Source organism: Mesoplodon mirus, assembly GCF_964341445.2.
Source record: "Mesoplodon mirus genome assembly, chromosome: 6".
Taxonomy (NCBI): domain Eukaryota; kingdom Metazoa; phylum Chordata; class Mammalia; order Artiodactyla; family Ziphiidae; genus Mesoplodon; species Mesoplodon mirus.
The window spans coordinates 36,730,472-36,746,695 of record NC_138982.1 but is presented as its reverse complement, the minus strand read 5'-3'; the positions used below and the strand labels follow the sequence as shown (position 1 = coordinate 36,746,695).

The 16,224-nt window shown below is 49.5% G+C and overlaps 1 long non-coding RNA gene across 1 annotated transcript; it reads left to right on the top strand.

Moving 5' to 3' along the window:
• The first annotated feature begins 1,484 nt into the window (after positions 1 to 1,484).
• On the top strand, positions 1,485 to 6,165 carry LOC309806805. Its single transcript, XR_014294443.1, has 4 exons — positions 1,485 to 1,541; positions 2,648 to 2,685; positions 3,149 to 3,251; positions 4,773 to 6,165. It is a non-coding gene; the product is annotated as an uncharacterized lncRNA (long non-coding RNA).
• The last annotated feature ends 10,059 nt before the right edge of the window (positions 6,166 to 16,224 follow it).

Here is a 16,224-nt window from a genome sequence, read left to right as displayed (position 1 = left end):
CATTCAGTGACTATTTTAATAGAACTGTAAAACACCAGAGTTGAAAGAGACCTCATTGATCATATAGTCCAAGCCCTCTGTTTAAAGAAGAATTTTTAAAATTGTTTGTAAGTTATACATGAATACATTATCATGATGAAAGTCTAAAATGAAATTGCAATGTATTGAATAAAAATGAAAGTGCTCTTTTGCATCTTCCTCTGACCCCCTTACTGAGGAGTAAATTAATGTTGATTTGTTGGTATATTATGATGGCTCATTTACTACATATGTATCAATACATGCATATGTAAATGCACAAAAAATATAGCAGGTGGTGATGGTGTGTTATGTGAAAGGAATATAGCTCTGTGTATTTTTCTGTGGTTATCATTTTCTCAAAACAACATATCTTAGAAACCTTTCCATATCAGCACACAAAGTTCAGTCTATTTTTAAACTGTTGCATAAAATTCTATAGTATGGCGTGTATTAACTATTTATTGCTGTGTAACAAATTACCCCCCAATTTAGCACTTTAAAACAGCACACATTTATTATCTACTCAGTTTCTGAGGCCAGGAATCTGGGAACAACTTATCCTGGTGGTTCTGGATCAGGGTCTCTCATGAGGTTGCAGTTGAGCTGTGGGCCAGGGCTTCAGTCAACTGAAGACTTGGCCGGGAGTAAAACATTGGCGTATAAGGTATAAGCCATCACTTACATGGGTATTGGCAAGAAGACTCAGTCTTTCTCTGCATGGGGCTTTCTATAAGGCTGCTCACAACAAGGCAGCTTCTTTAGTGATGAGAAAGAGGGAGAGAACCTAAGATGGAAGCTGATGTCTTTTTATAGCCTAAGTTCAAGAATGGCATGCCATCACTCTGCCATGTGCTACTGGCTATTGGTCATGCATAACAACACTGGTTCAATGGGAGAGGACTACACCTGGGGCAATACCAGGAGGTGGGGTCATTGAGGGCCAACTTGGAGGTTGGCTACTACATGAGGTTACTGTGGTGGTTTTCAGGTTTTCACAATCACATGCAGCGCTGCCATGAACATACTTGGGCATGCTTCTTGATGTACCTGTACTTCTCTCCAAGTCTTACAGTAGAATTGTTGTGTTCTTTTTCATTTTCAAATAGGGAAATTGAAACTAGAGAAAAGCGACTTCTCCAGGGTTACACTGCTAATCCCCTGCTAGTCCAGGATTACAACTTCAATCACCTGACTTTCAGTCCATTCCATTTCCAGAGCCTTTCTGTGGGCAAGGTAAATATGGGCTGAGATTTCAAAACATAACCTGAGATAAAACCTCACTGGTAATTGTCAACAGTCAGTTCCCAGAATACCAGCAAACACGTAACAGTGAATGTTGCTTTGTAGGTGCTAAATATACGTCACTTCACTCAAAGGCTAGCTTAGCCAGTGCGTGAATCCCTGGTCTGCCTTGATTAAAAAGAAGCTGGTGGAAACAAGGAATCCTTCTGTGCCATAATCAACAGAAACACTGGAGTCAGACAGACCTGTATTTGAATTCCAGCTCTGGCTCTGTGACGGTGAGCCAGACACATAATTCCTCTGATCCTGTTTCTTCACCTATAAAATGGGAATGTGCAGAGAACCTACTGCACAGGGTCATGCTGAGGATTACTCGTGCTGATATATGTGATGCGCCAGCTCAGGGGCTGGCCTGCTCCATGGAGGAGCACCATGGGGCTGCTATTCTCTGTACTCTTCCTGGTGGACCCGCTTTAGCTATCCATCAAGCTTCCTGAATGAATGAACTACAATTTTCTAACAATAAATGATGCAGACAGAGCCTAGTTTATACCCTTTTCGCATCTTCTGATTCTCTGCTGTTTACACTGACCCCTATATTGTGGCCTGTGTTTCCTGTTGCAAGCGATCCAGATATTTGGTGAATGGGTGTGCAGTAAGCATGGAGCCCACAGAGGGCTGCCCCTCCAGCCCAGTACACAGTGCTCTTGCTGGCCCAGGTGTGGGTGGTAGTTGTCTATGCTACTCTCCCATCAGGCCTAACCTGAATCCTCCACACCTCTGCGACTCTAGCTCCAGCAGAGGGCCCCAGCACCTTAGAAGTGTCTGGAATGAATGAATGAATAATTGAATGAATGAAAAGAGATCAATTTAACCAAATCAAGTGAAATAGGGGTTGTCATAATGGACATCTTTGGGACATCAGATAATCACCTGGATTCTGATTTAAGATGTTAAGAGGTTTGGGGGATGTGGAATAACTGTGAGTTCTCAGATGTCCAGCAGAAGGAAGGAGGGTAGAGTAGGACAAGAAGATGGAAGAGGGGCAGGTGGGGAGCTAGTTTCTATGTGGTCATTTTAAGGTGCCCTTGGGACTTACAGAATAGACATCATCTACTGGGTGGAGCTTGAGAGAGACACCATGACTTTTCACCAGCTGATAAGCAAATGGACTTTTGACCATAGATCACTGGATTTCCTTGAGCTTCAGGAAAGGATTTCTGGGACCCCAACTATTCTTTAGAATGTAAAGGACACACAAGGTTTCTGGCCAGAGCCAGACAAGGACAGACATGTATAGATATAAAGGGGAAGTGACAAATGTCACAGGCAAGTGATTCCCAAGGCCATTACCAGAAGGACACAAGCGTCCTCTCTCTTTTAGGATCCTGGAAGGTCCAATGACACCTCCACAGGAAACATGTGAGTTTGGCTTCCCAACCCTACCCCTCTCCCCAGCATTTCCTCCACAGACCCGAGGAAGACCTAGCTCCTGGAGGGAGGCTGGCTCACTGGCTTCAGTGGCAAAGACTCATTTCCTCCTCTGCTTGGGAAGCTGCAGGGAGCCAGACTGGGCCCATCAGCTGCCCTCGCTGGCTCAGAGGGAGGTGCACCCCTGGAGGGACCAAGGTGGGAGGGGCAGGGGCTCCAGGGTATCCATGCAGCGCTAGCACTCAGTGTGGCCATGATGCCACTCCTGGCGAGGCCCCGTGGGGCATGCCAGGCACTAACCCTGACAAGCAAAGGCCTGCACAGGCCAAGTCTCACACGGTGCTCTCCCTCCAAACCCCTCCACTGTTCTTCCTCAGGAAGCTTCCTGTTGAAAGATAAATGTTTTGCCCGTGACCAAATGGATTTATATTTATTTATTTTCCCTTCCTTCCAGGCCTGCGCCAGCCCAGACAGGTCAAAGGGCAGGATTCCAAGCAGCTCAGATGATCTCTAGAGAAATCTGGAATTTCCCTGTGACAAAAGCGTGGCAGAAAGAGGTAGGCCCAGGGGTTGCCAGCACCCCACGATCACTTGGCAAGTGGGGTACCCCTCAGGGTGGGAAGGGCCCCTTACCTGTTTGGTGAACCTGGCCACTGGTTCCTGAATCTCTGCTTCCAAGGGCCTTGAGTGGCTTATGTCCCAGGATTGTGGAGTCATCCCAGAGCATTTACATCCAAAATCCATTTTCCTTCAAAAGAGTGCCCAGGTCAGAGTAAGCAAAGGTGATCCTGTACACTTTGGTAAATCAGTGATTGGTCTATACTGTAACTGTGCCTTTAGAACAGACAGTGAGCTTCCTTATGTGATTCTCACAGGAGAGCGCTACAGAGTTCCTGGAAAATCCCCTATCGACCCTGCCAGGAAACAGGGGTTCCACAGAGGTGACTGTGGTGGACAAGTAAAGACAATTCCAAAGTGTAAACGTATTTTTTATAATTTAGATATAAAACGTCCGAGAACACTGTACTCACCTTATACCCTTAAGCAAATAAATTGAACAAAACAGTGAAGTCAGACAAAGACAAATATTGTATGATACCACTTATGTGTGGAATCTAAAATAATACAAATGAATCTATGTACAAAACAAAAACAGACTCATGGACAGAAAACAAACTTATGGTTACCAAAGGGGAAAGAGGGAGGGGCAGGGATAAATTAGGAGTATGGGACTGACAGATACACACTACTGAACATAAAATAGATAAGCAACAAGGACTTGCTGTAATATGGCAACACAGGGAACTATATTCAATATCTTATAATAACCTGTAATGGAAAATAATCTGGAATATATATATATATATATATAACTGAGACACTTTGCTGTCCACCCGAAACTAACACAATATTATAAATCAACTCTACTTCAGTTTTTTAAATTGAGCATAATTTGATAGCTCAGGCCCACTGGGGAGGGTGGAGCAAGTGCCCCTACACAGGTGGCCCCCGAGAGTCCTGCTTTTGAGTTCTTGCTGTCGTTGGCTTATTATAATTTTGTGACCTGCCCCTTTGTCAAGCTGTCAGCATGTGACCCTCAGCAGCTTCTCTACCTCCTTGAAGTTACTGCTTCCAGGATTGGAGCCAAAATGTGGTACATGCAGAGGGGCCGAGGGGGCAGGGGAGGGGGCGAGGAAGTGTGGTTCTGCACTCGTCCTCCACCCTGGAGTGTGTAACTTCTCTGCCGTGGACCCCAGGCTCCCCATCTGAAATACAGGGAATTAGAAAAAGTGATTCCGTGAGGCTTTAAGCTTGGTAATTCCCATGAAGATGCTCTAAAGTGATCTCAAACTCAGCGTATCAACCCAAATGAGATTAAACTGTGGTTGTCTGTGTAGCTGCCTCAATCCTCCTGTAAAAGGTGCACTCCTATGGGCAGGGACCATCTTATAGTCATCCCCCAGTGCCTGGCAGGTAGCAGGGCTGTGATACACAAGGGTGGACAAGCAAATGGACTGACCAGCTGAGACCAAAGCACTGATTCTCTCCAGCTGTGAACCTCTCACCTGTCTCCTCAGCTCAGTCACAAGCTCTCTGGGAGTGAAGAATAGATCTTTTCTTCACGAGGTCTCCAAGCAGGGCTGATGGTCACTCAGGGTGCACTTGTGTGTCCAGGTCAGTTGTTAAAGTACTGAAAAACTTCCGTACAGTTGCTGCCTGAGCTCCAGAGAGCCCCCCACCCCTAGATGCCCAGCACCTCATCCAGTGCCCCCAGCCCCCTGTCTGGCTGTTAATGGGTGATGTCTGGCCCGGCAGGGCCTCCAGGACTCTGCCCCAGCTCTATGGCTGCATCCTTCTCACTGGTCAGTGTATTGTCGTGCTCTTGTTAAATGTCCGAGTGATGGACCAGCCCGATGCAGATGATGGGGATGCAGCAGATGCCTGGTAAGTGCTACCTGTTACCTGAGAATCGATATATGTGGGCTCTGGTCTCCCAGTGGACTAACGGAGTTCTCAGCAAGGAAGTGGGCAGTGTGCTGCCTGATGCCCGAAGACAAGTTTACAGGGTCCCTGGCTGGACAACATAAGGCCCTCCAAGGACACCCGCAGGGGAAGCAAAGTAGAGACTTGCTGTCCTTGCCACTCCCATCCCTGTCAATCCATCCATCCATCTATCCATTTGTCCACCCATCCACTGTTTGGGGCCCACACTTCGGGCACATCAGCTCCAGGAAGACCAGAGAGCAGGTCATGCCGTACAGTGAGCCGGGCCAGATGGGCAGGGGGTGTAGGAAGAGGTCAGACTTGGTGCTGGGGGTCGGGGTTGGGGTCGCTGGTCTGAGCCCCAGCCCTCTGACCAGCGTGGCGGCCAGACTCTCGGAGCCTATATTTCCTCTTCTGCACGAGGGACAGAGTTAAACCTACTTTTAGCTTGTTGTGAGGCCTGGTGAGTCTAACAAAGGCTCTGATCTGGGCCCACAGTTGGGGCTTCTCCTCTAGATGGAATCTTATTTGGATAAATCAGGACTTGAAAAATGACAGAGTGGTTACACAGGTATGTCTTGTTTGCAAAGACGCATCAAGCTGTACACTTATGTATGTCCTTCTGTATGCAAAGTAGATACAGTAAAAAGCTAAAACACCGAACATGTTCTCAGGCATTGAAAATATTATCAGTAAAAAAAGTTGAGATGCTAAAACAAATAGCTGAGAAAAATCTAGGATTTTAGTCCTAGAGAAAATTCCTCAGATAAGTCATTTTCAATCGTGAATTACCTCTTTCAGCACAGGGAGGGGAAGGTATAAAAACCATCCTGGATACATTTTTCTCTCTGAAACTGAGTTTAACTGGTGCATTTTAGCAACAGCAGAGCTGAATAAATAAGTCTGAGTGAGGATCAGCAGAGACAAGGATCTGGTGAGCCAGAGGGCTGTTCAGTAGACACACCTGGCAGAGTAAACGATGAGTTAGACGGCGTTAATCGCATAGAGATTGATGCAGGTTAAAAGGGAAGGGGAGGGCTTCCCTGGTGGCGCAGTGGTTGAGAGTCCGCCTGCCGATGCAGGGGACATGGGTTCGTGCCCCGGTCCGGGAAGATCCCACGTGCCGCAGAGCGGCTGGACCTATGAGCCATGGCCGCTGGGCCTGTGCGTCTGGAGCCTGTGCTCCGCAACGGGAGAGGCCACAACAGTGAGAGGCCCGCATACCGCAAAAAAAAAAAAAAAAAAAAAAAGGGGAAGGGGAGAATGATGCAGTCCTCACCACATACCAAGAGGTGGGCCTTGGCTAATTGGAGCTAACGATTGATCATTTCATTTCTGATCCAGGAAGTGCTGCAATGTTGACCTTCAAGGTTCAGAGAAGTGTGTTTAAGACACAGTGAAATAGACAGCTGCAGTCCCAGCCACAGTGGAATTTCTAGGGTTTAATTTGTGCAAGAAGGGTGGGGTTGGGAGATGGTTTCAGGCCTTTATAGTTTCAAAGAACAAGGACAAGGGGCTGGAGGACTTTTTGTTTCACATCTGCTTCTTCCCGCTTCAGGAGTATTTATGTTCTTCCCATCTTGGCTGGTCTTCAGACAGGGCTCCCGGACCTGGTACAGGGAAATGCAGTGGGTCCTCAAGTTCACTAAAGACAACTTGTTCCCATGAGCTTATTTGAAACCAGGCTGTTTGGATTACAGAGTTCATGTCCCATGAAGTGTCCTAAACTGCGCTGCATGCAGTTTAGTCTACTAAATCCACCCATATACCCTTGAAGTCCTCATAGCACTAGGGACCCACCACCTTGTTGCTGTGAGCAAACACTTATCATCCAGTGGGCAGTGGGGAGATGGGCTGTGTCCATCAGTGTTCCTTCAGTATACATCGCTGAGCACCTACTCTGGGCCAGGTCCTTACTGGGGACAAAGAGAGAGATGGCCCCTCTATATGAAGGGTCTCAGTCTAGGGTAGAACTCAGGACAGGCACCAAATACCTACACTGGAGACCAAAATGGTCCCATTCAGAGAGGTGTGTGTTGAGAGCAAAGGGGATTCCAAGATTGCGGTGGGGGTGGTCACAGCCAGGTGGGGTCGAAGCAGGGAACTATGGGAAGAGGGTACAGGGGGACTTGGAGGCAGGGGCTGGTCTGAAAGCCAGGGGGTCGGTACATTCCAGGCCAGGGATCAGTATAAACAAAGGTAGGACAGGCTTTTTCACAAGGCTGTGGGAGGACAGGGGTAAGGCGGGCACGGGGCCAGGACAAGGCCCTGAGGTATGTGAGGAGGTCTGTGTAAGAAGCCAGGCAGCAGTGGGCAAGGGAAATGAACGCCAAGAGCTTCTCAGGACCTCCCATGTTCCTGAAGCCTGGATGCCCTAAGGCAGGCAGAGATGGAATCCTCTGGACAACTTCTCTCTGCAACTCATCCAGCTCCTCTCCAGGCTTTCTCCTCTTCAGGTGGAGGGGCCCAGGGCCTGGCGGGGCCACCCCTGTCCACGTGGGAAAAGTGGAGGTAGGTCCAAGAGACAGAATCTCCTTCCTCACCACGGGGAGAGGAGGGGTGTGTGTCTCCTTCAGCTCCTGGGTCAGCCTTCCCGCCTGGGGCCTCAGAGAAGCCTCAGAGACAGGATCCCTCCTGTCCGGGGCCAAATCTTCAGATCAATGCGTTCACGCCACCGAGGTTGTGCAGACAACCCCCCACTACACCCCTCTGCTCCTGGCAGAGCTCTTTCTGGAGCAGCTGAAATGGTGTAGGTAACTTTCTGTGCTTTCCCAGGGAAGTCAGAAGTCAGAGACAGCCGGCCAGGCTCTTGTGGGTTCATTCATCTGGATACTAGATGGGAGGGGCAGAAAAAGGGCTCCTTAAAGCAAAAGGAAATGAGAGCTGAAGACAAAGTCTGCAAGCAGCCAGAGGCCCGCCCACCTGTAGCAGCCGAGGCTTGTTGGTCCCAAAATCTGTTCTCCACTGTTCCATGGGATATTTAGCTGAGAATATGGCCACTCAGAAGGAAGACTACATTTCCCAGCATTTCTTACAGTAGATATGGCCGTGTGACTAACATCTAGTTAACAGGTAAGTGCCACTCAGGGACTTTTATTTAAAGGGAAGAGATAGACCTTTCTCCTTTTCCTCCTTGGTGTCTGGAATGTGGATTTAATGGCTGGAACTGGAGCAGCCGTTTTGGACCATGAGGTAATCTTGGGACTGAAGCAATATATAGAAAAGCAACAAGGCAGAAGGATACTGTGGGTTCTTGACCCCATGGAGCTGCTATACTAACACTAGGCCACCTACCTCTGGCTAGTTCTGTGAAAAGAAAGAGCCTTGTATTTTGCTTAAGTCATTTGCTATTTTGGCTTTCTCTGGTACTAACAGTCAAACTTAATATTACACCATTTTTCAAGGTGCAAATCCAGCCTCCTCCAAGAAACGCTGCCAGATGCTGTGTTGCTACTTGCAAAGTCCTTTCACATGCATTAAAAAGAATTCATTTCCTGTTTTCTGCACAATCACCTCTAGGTAGGTATTATTGCCAGCATACCACAGGTAAGGAAGAGGCAGCTCAGAGGGTTAAACGGTTTTCTGGTTTGGCAACACTCTTCAGCTTAAATATGAATTACTAATGCCTGTGTTGATCTCCCCTCCTGCCCGTGATCTTCTCCGTGGCCCAGAGGGGGCTGATTCAACTCTGATTCCCTCCAGGGCTGAGGGCTCCACCCACAGCAGGTACTCTGTAAATTTGTGCCAAATTGATTTACTGTGTATGCAGCAAGTTCTCCTCCATCCAAAGACATTGATTTCTTCTAAACTCCATTTCTCTCTTTGACATTCTCTAAGAAAGGGAGAAAAACTCCAAGGAGAGAAAAGAGCTTGGTCCTTTTGGGTGAATCTTTGGCCTATAGAGGGCCAGGTGGCCAAGGCTTGGTAGTGTATGAAGGGACCTGCTCTGGGGTGTCAGAGGACCCAGGACAAGTACCAGGGACCCGGAGCTGGGGCTGCAAGAGGAAAGTGTGGGGAGGAGGGACCTCTGAAGCTGGGGGCCTGGCAAGGGACCCACCCAGCTCCCTCTCTGGGGGCAGGGAGGTGGGCATGCAGAGCCCAGGGAAAGCAATGAAAGGAGCTGGTTTCATAGCCAGATGGTTTCCAAGTATCACTTCATTGAACCTCACAGCACTCCTCTGGAGTTGGGTGGCAGGCAATTTCATCTTTTGAAGGGCATGGAGAGCTGAAGGAGGAGAAAGAAAACGAAATCCGGTGACCCGGTTATGAGGGAAAAACACTGCCCCAGATTTGCAAATCTCCTGCAGGGAGGGAAGGACCCAAGGATTCTACCTCATGATGAAAATAACTGTTCTCCCCCCACATTCAACCAATGGCTCTTTACTGGGTTCAAAGGCCAGCAACTTTCATCTGCCCAACAATTCTTGGAGGACAGAGGCAGGCATTGCCCCTTTCAACAGATGAGGAACCTGAAACCCAGAAAGGGAAAGTGACTCGCCCAAGGTCACACAGCACCAAAGCTAGAGTCCCAATGTCCCTACCCTCACTGCTTGCAGCTTGTAGTAGATAAACCTGGAGAGAGTGGTCGGCCTCATCTGCTCACCAGCCTGCAAACCCCTGGTGCTCCCTGCTGCTGTACCCAAAATGCAGGCCACAGGAGGGGAGAGTGGTGACGGACTGGGCCCAAGCAAGTTCTGCCCCTTTGAATGGGAGCCTGGGCCCCAAGAATAACTCCAGGGCCACAGAGTGCTACAGCCTGAAGGGCTGAGCAGAAAGTGAGGACACTGAGGCCCACAGGGGGGCGGGGGGGGGGACTTGTCCAAGGTCACACAGCAAGGGCAGTGGCAAAACCAGGACTGCAGTCACTTCTTGGTCTTAGCAATGGAGAAGGGGCCTTGTGTGCCACAGGCTCCCATAACCACACACAGATGTAACCTGGGACTTCAGACTTCTTCTTCTGGCACCTTCTGTTGACAAGGGCTCACGTAGGAGACTGGCTTCCCTGGAGAGACAGTACTGCTTTCGGCTACTGGTGTGCCCTGTCCCTTCCCAAGAAGTCCTAAGCATCCCAAGACCCTACTTGGATGCTACTTTCTTCATTCACTCACTCATTCATTCATTCATTCATTCATTTATGGTTGCATTCGGTCTTCGTTGCTGCACATGGGCTTTCTCTACTTGCAGCGAGCGGGGGCTGCTCTTCGTTGTGGTGCGCGGGCTTCTCATTGCGGTGGCTTCTCTTGTGGAGCACGGGCTCTAGGCGTGCAGACTTCAGTAGTTGTGGCACGCGGGCTCAGTAGTTGTGATGCAAGGGCTTAGTTGCTCTGCGGCACGTGGGATCTTCCCAGACCAGGGCTCGAACCCGTGTCCCCTGCACTGGCAGGCGGATTCTTAACCACTGTGCCACCAGGGAAGCCCCTCATATGCTACTTTCTTCAAGGAGTTGTCATTCATCTTCCTTCCCCCACGGTCCTCCAATACTTGTGACGCACTGTCTGTACCCTGTCACTTTTGTCACATATAATCCTTGACCCAGGTCTTGGCTCTCTGACTACTGGGTGCTCCCAGGGCATGACCGCCATGCCTGGGTACCCCTCACACTCCTTGGGTATGAGAGAGAAGTTGGAGTGACCTCCTGATGGAATGAAGTCAGCTGTGGCTGTGAGACGCTGGGCTGAAGGACACTGCTAAGTGCCTGTGGTATATATACACTGGGCCCTGGGAGGGCAGTCTCGAAGGCTGGGGGCATGTGAAGGAATGGCAGCCTCTCAGCAGTGCTCTAGGTCAGGCCTTTCCCTGAGGGGTTTGCAGAGCTAAGGAGAAGGATCCATGAAACAACCCAGGGTCAGTCTTCCAGTGATTGTAGCTGCAGTCCTTTAAGAAACCTGCTAGTGGAGACTGTTTCAGACGCCCAGGAAGGGCCCCTTCTGCAAAGGAGAGGCGCCAAGCCAGACCCCGTCACCCAGATGGGCCTTCCTGAGCTGCCCTGGAGTCTGTCTGTCCGGGGGCGATGGGCTCAGCCCCGGCAGCCACAGTCCCACCACACTCTGCCAGGGCGCTGAGCAGTGTAACGCCCTCCCCCAAATCCTGGGCTCCCACTTCCACACTATGGTTGATAGCCGTAAGTGTAACTTAAATAAATAGCAGCATAAAGCCAACCACAACGAGTAATCTTAAAACTAATGAGAACCTTAAGACAAAAGGATCGTTTTCCCTCTTGTGTCTTAAAGCCGCTTTCCGGGGTGGGGGCAGATGGCTGGCTGCTCAGCTCTCAGGGGCTGGAGAGCAAACGTGGTGAGGGCGCACGCCTCACCCTCACCCTTGGTCCTTCTCTGTCTTCCCAGACGTTTCTAAGTGTGAGGGGTTTTTTTTGTTTGTTTTTTGGGGGGTTTTGGGTTTTTTTAAAACATCTTTATTGGAGTATAATTACTTTACAATGGTGTGTTAGTTTCTGCTTTATAACAAAGTGAATCAGTTATACATACACATATGTTCCCATATCTCTTCCCTCTTGCGTCTCCCTCCCTCCCACCCTCCCTATCCCACCCCTCTAGGTGGTCACAAAGCACTGAGCTGATCTCCCTGTGCCATGCGGCTGCTTCCCACTAGCTATCTATTTTACGTTTGGTGGTTTTGAGGAATGCAAAAACGCTAGACACGCGAGCCCAGTCACATATATGAAAGAGATTCTCTTCATTTCTTATTAACTTCAGCCCATAACTTCCACAAAGACATCTCCCAGGACTGCAGCATCTAAATGCTTCTGCACATGAACTTTATTCCTTTGATTTCCCCTTCATGGTGTTTCAGCAGGATTTTGCAACAGCATTCTCACTCCGCTCGGCTCCCTGCCCCCAGCCCTCCTTGGAGGGCCCCTTCTAAAACGCCAACGGGGTCTTCGCTCCCCTGTGTCAAATTCTTCCATGGCTCTCCAATACCCAGAGCAGGCTCTCAGCCCTGACTACACAGGAGAATCACCTGGGAGCTTTAAAAAAAGAATTGATGCTTAAGCCCCAACCAGACCAATTAAATCAGAATTTGGAGGGCAGGCACTAATCATTTCTTTTTTTTTTTAACATCTTTATTGGAGTGTGATTGCTCTACAATGGTGTGTTAGTTTCTGCTTTATAACAAAGTGAATCAGCTCTACATATACATATATCCCCATATCTCCTCCCTCTTGCATCTCCCTCCCACTCTCCCTAACCCACCCCTCTAGTTGGTCACAGAGCACGGAGCTGATCTCCCTGTGCTATGCAGCTGCTTCCCACTAGCTAGCTATTTTATATTTGGTAGTGTATATATGTCCATGCCACTCTCTCACTTTGTCCCAGCTTCCCCTTCCCCCTCTCCGTGTCCTCAAGTCCATTCTCTACGTCTGCGTCTTTATTCCTGTCCTGCCCCTAGGTTCATCAGAACCATTTAAATTTTTTTTAGATTCCATATATATGTGTTAGCATACGGTATTTGTTTTTCTCTTTCTGACTTACTTCACTCTGTATGACAGACGCTAGGTCCATACACCTCACTACAAATAACTCAATTTCATTTCTTTTTATGGCTCAGTAATATTCCATTGTATATATGCAGGCACTAATCATTTTTAAAAGCTCGCAGGTAATTCAAATACAGAGCCACTGGTCTAAAGGGTAAAGTAGAGAGAGAAAGCTCCTCTAATCCAGAAGGAATTAGAGAATTAGCAAAGCACCATTTGCAACCTCTGATAGAATAATCGACACCTGCAAGTCAATGGATGCTAAAACCATTGGGTGAGAGGTCTTTGAGGAGCAGGATATTCACACAGTCCCCAAATAATATCCCATATGCCGGGTATAAAAAGATGAGACTAGAACAGTGTGCTCAGAATGTGGTCCCCTGGGGTGGCAACAGCATCACCCCTGGGAGCAAATTCTCGGGCCCACCTGGGACCCGCGGAATCAGAAACTCTAGCACTTGGGGCTCCAGTGATGGTTTCACACAGCCTCCAGGTGATGTGAGTTTGAGAACCACTTCGCGCAAGGGCCTCTGGGGCGGGCATCACCAGGAGCTGCTCAGACCCCCTTCGGAAAGAAGGATTCATCATCCCTGCTGCTAAGGGCATGGCCAGACAGCAGCCTGCACGCGGCCCGTGAGGCCGGGCTGAGCTGAAGAAACCTGCCTGGAGCAAGATCTCCCCTCCCTCTGGGGCCGTCCCACAGTGGGTGAGCGATCAACTTAGGGGTATACATGTCTGGCCCCTCCCCCCAACACAGGACAACAGCGAAGCATCCCCGCCCCCGCTCCCAGCCCCTGGAGTCAGCTGAAGTGTCCACTTCTTCCCTTATGCAATCCTGCCTTCTCCCTTCCCCCGCCCCCGCACAGGTGTGGCTCCTAACAGCTCTCGGCTCTACGCCCCCACGAGGCTGCTCTTCATCTCGGCGTCCATTTCCCAGAGAGGCCGTCCTGCAGCAGCCCCGGAGGACTCTTCCCCGAGTCGTCTTCGGCAGCCCCGTCTGTTTCGTCCTCACCACGCGTTATCACTCGCCCACTGTGTGCAGAGCCGGCGGCGGCGAACGCTAAGTGCATTTTTCCGTTCAGTTCTCAGGCCCACCCTGGGTCTCCGTCTCACAGGTGAGGCTCAGAGAGGTGAAGGTGGAGGGCCAGGGCTGGTTTCTCTGACGCCAGTGTCACTCTTCTATCTACCAAACTTCCGTCTACTCACTCTCCTGTCTCCCAGGGGGGCCCACACTCATGAGGGTCTGTGGGGTCAGGGTGGGGTGTAGAGGGGCCGGGAACAGGGTCCCAGAAACCTGATACACTCGGGGAAGTGCTGGGCTGACCCCAGGCTTTCCACGGTAACCCCTGAGCCAGCAGCCAGGGCTCCTGAGCCACTCAAACAAACAGTCCTGAGGGGAAGCAAGCACGTGTATGTCTCTAATATAAGGCCGACTATGACGGGCACCAGGAATGAGAACGGGGAGGGGGCACAGAGAGGGCAACGGGAGAACTGGGGGAGACTTCCTGCGGCGGGTGAGGTGCAGGACACCAGGCAGAAACCCAGGAAGACGGGACACTTGGTGAGCCTGGGGTGTGGGGTGGCAGCCAGGCCACAGAGCAGCCGTGGCACAGAGACGGGGCCAGAGCCCAAACAGCTCTGCAGGGGCAGCTGCCCTGGGGGGCTGAGTGGAGGAGCTCCAAGCGTGGGGAGGGCTTGCCCAGGCCCAGAAGGTGATGGGAACAGCTGCAGCTCATGCCCAGAAAGGGAGAAAGAACACAAGCCGATCCCAGGCCTCTCTACCCTCCTGGGAGATGCACGGTGGGGAGGGAAGGGTAGGGGGCTCAGAATCAGATGCTCTGGCCACATCTCAGCTCTGCCACTTGCTGACTGTGAAGCTTTGAGTCAGTAATCAGTAAGCCTCATATTCCTCATCTGTTAAATTGGTGCAATATGCCCTCCTCTCAGAGTTTTTCATTAGGTTTAAATAACATGAGAGATGTAAAAAGCGCCTGGAACAGAGGAGGCCCACAATGTTTGTTCCATCCTGTTTCACTTTACCCTGTGGCCAGTGACTTGGAAATAAACATGAAATGACCACAGTTATCCCTGGAATCAGCCAGGTCATACTGAATGGTCCCTACCTGCAAAAGGTTCTTACCTATCTTTGAAGATACTCCAAAACAGCAATTCTTTAAAAAGGATTCTGTGATGAAATAAATTTGACACATCTTAGAATAAAAATAGACATAATTCTCTCCTGCAGGACTTCTCAGAGCCTTTAATATGTACACAAGAACACTGCAAATCTCTGAGAAAGGGATCCAGTATGGGGCTAGGGTTTTCCGAACATTTGTCCAAGAAACCTTCTGACTTCTGACCACAAAATCTTTTTTTTTTTTCTTTTAAATAGCCATTAACATGTTCTGAGAGATGCTGATCTAAGCTCATTCCATTCCTTTACAGATGGAAAATTGAGGCCCAGAGGGATGAATTAACATACTCAGGGTCACAGAGAAACAGAGCTGGGATGAGAACCCAGCCCTCCACCATTTCCAGGAGCCCGGAAAACGGTAGGAGGTGTTTCCTGACATTCTTGAGCGAGATGGGGTGGGGGTGGGGGCAGGTACTGGTGGGTTAAGGGTGCCGTGCTTGGCTTCTCCAGTGGAATCAGGTCACACAACAGCCCCCTGCCATTCACACCTGTCATTAGGGAGTTCCTGATTACGCCGGTTCCTTCATATTCTGTTGCACCAGTGACTGTCTGAGTTTCTTACCAGCAATTTCTCTATAATCTGAGCTGTGTACCCAGCTCTTCACTTGCCTAGCTGCCAGCAAGGCTCCGTGAAAGTAAGGAGTATGTCAGTGAGGCATGGTGCTGTCAGCCTCCAGTGCTGCGTGTGCGGTGGGTAGCGAAACGGGCAGGGGACAGCTTGACACCAAGGCCACTTACAGGCCACTTAGAAGAGACTAAAAGGCAGCCTCTTCCCTCTGCATGGAAGGCTTTCCTTCTCCTAGCAGTATGGGTGGAGATATCCCACTTCTCCAAGCAAGCTGCTCCTTCTCCATGCTTAGGCAAGACTGAGCCAACTGATGATACTTTTAGCTAAGAACAGACACTTGGCAGCTAGAGTCAGGCCCTCCTCATGTTGCTCTGCTGTTCATGCACTGGGAATGTGGTCTTTAGGCTCCAGGGACTGTCAGAAGGGAGGGGCCTTCCAATCGCACTGCCAGTTAGCCAACCAGCCACATAACCAACCAACCAACCAGCAATCTGCCCATTCATCCAACTGTACATCCAAGAGGAATATGCAAAGAATTGTATAAGTAGTGATACACTGGTATATGTTTAACCACTGGCAATCTGGGGGAAAGAGCCCTGGTTTGTGCTGTTTGCCAATTTCTGCAGTGTAAATATTCTCACTGTGGTCGAATTCAAACTACCAACGTGATGTCATCAATGCAGAGTCAAGAAAGATGCCCAGTAGCCTGATTTTAGATGGTATTTCCACCATACAGATACAGATAACCTCAAAAGCATAGATAATTATAAAATGGTGCAAAATCATTAG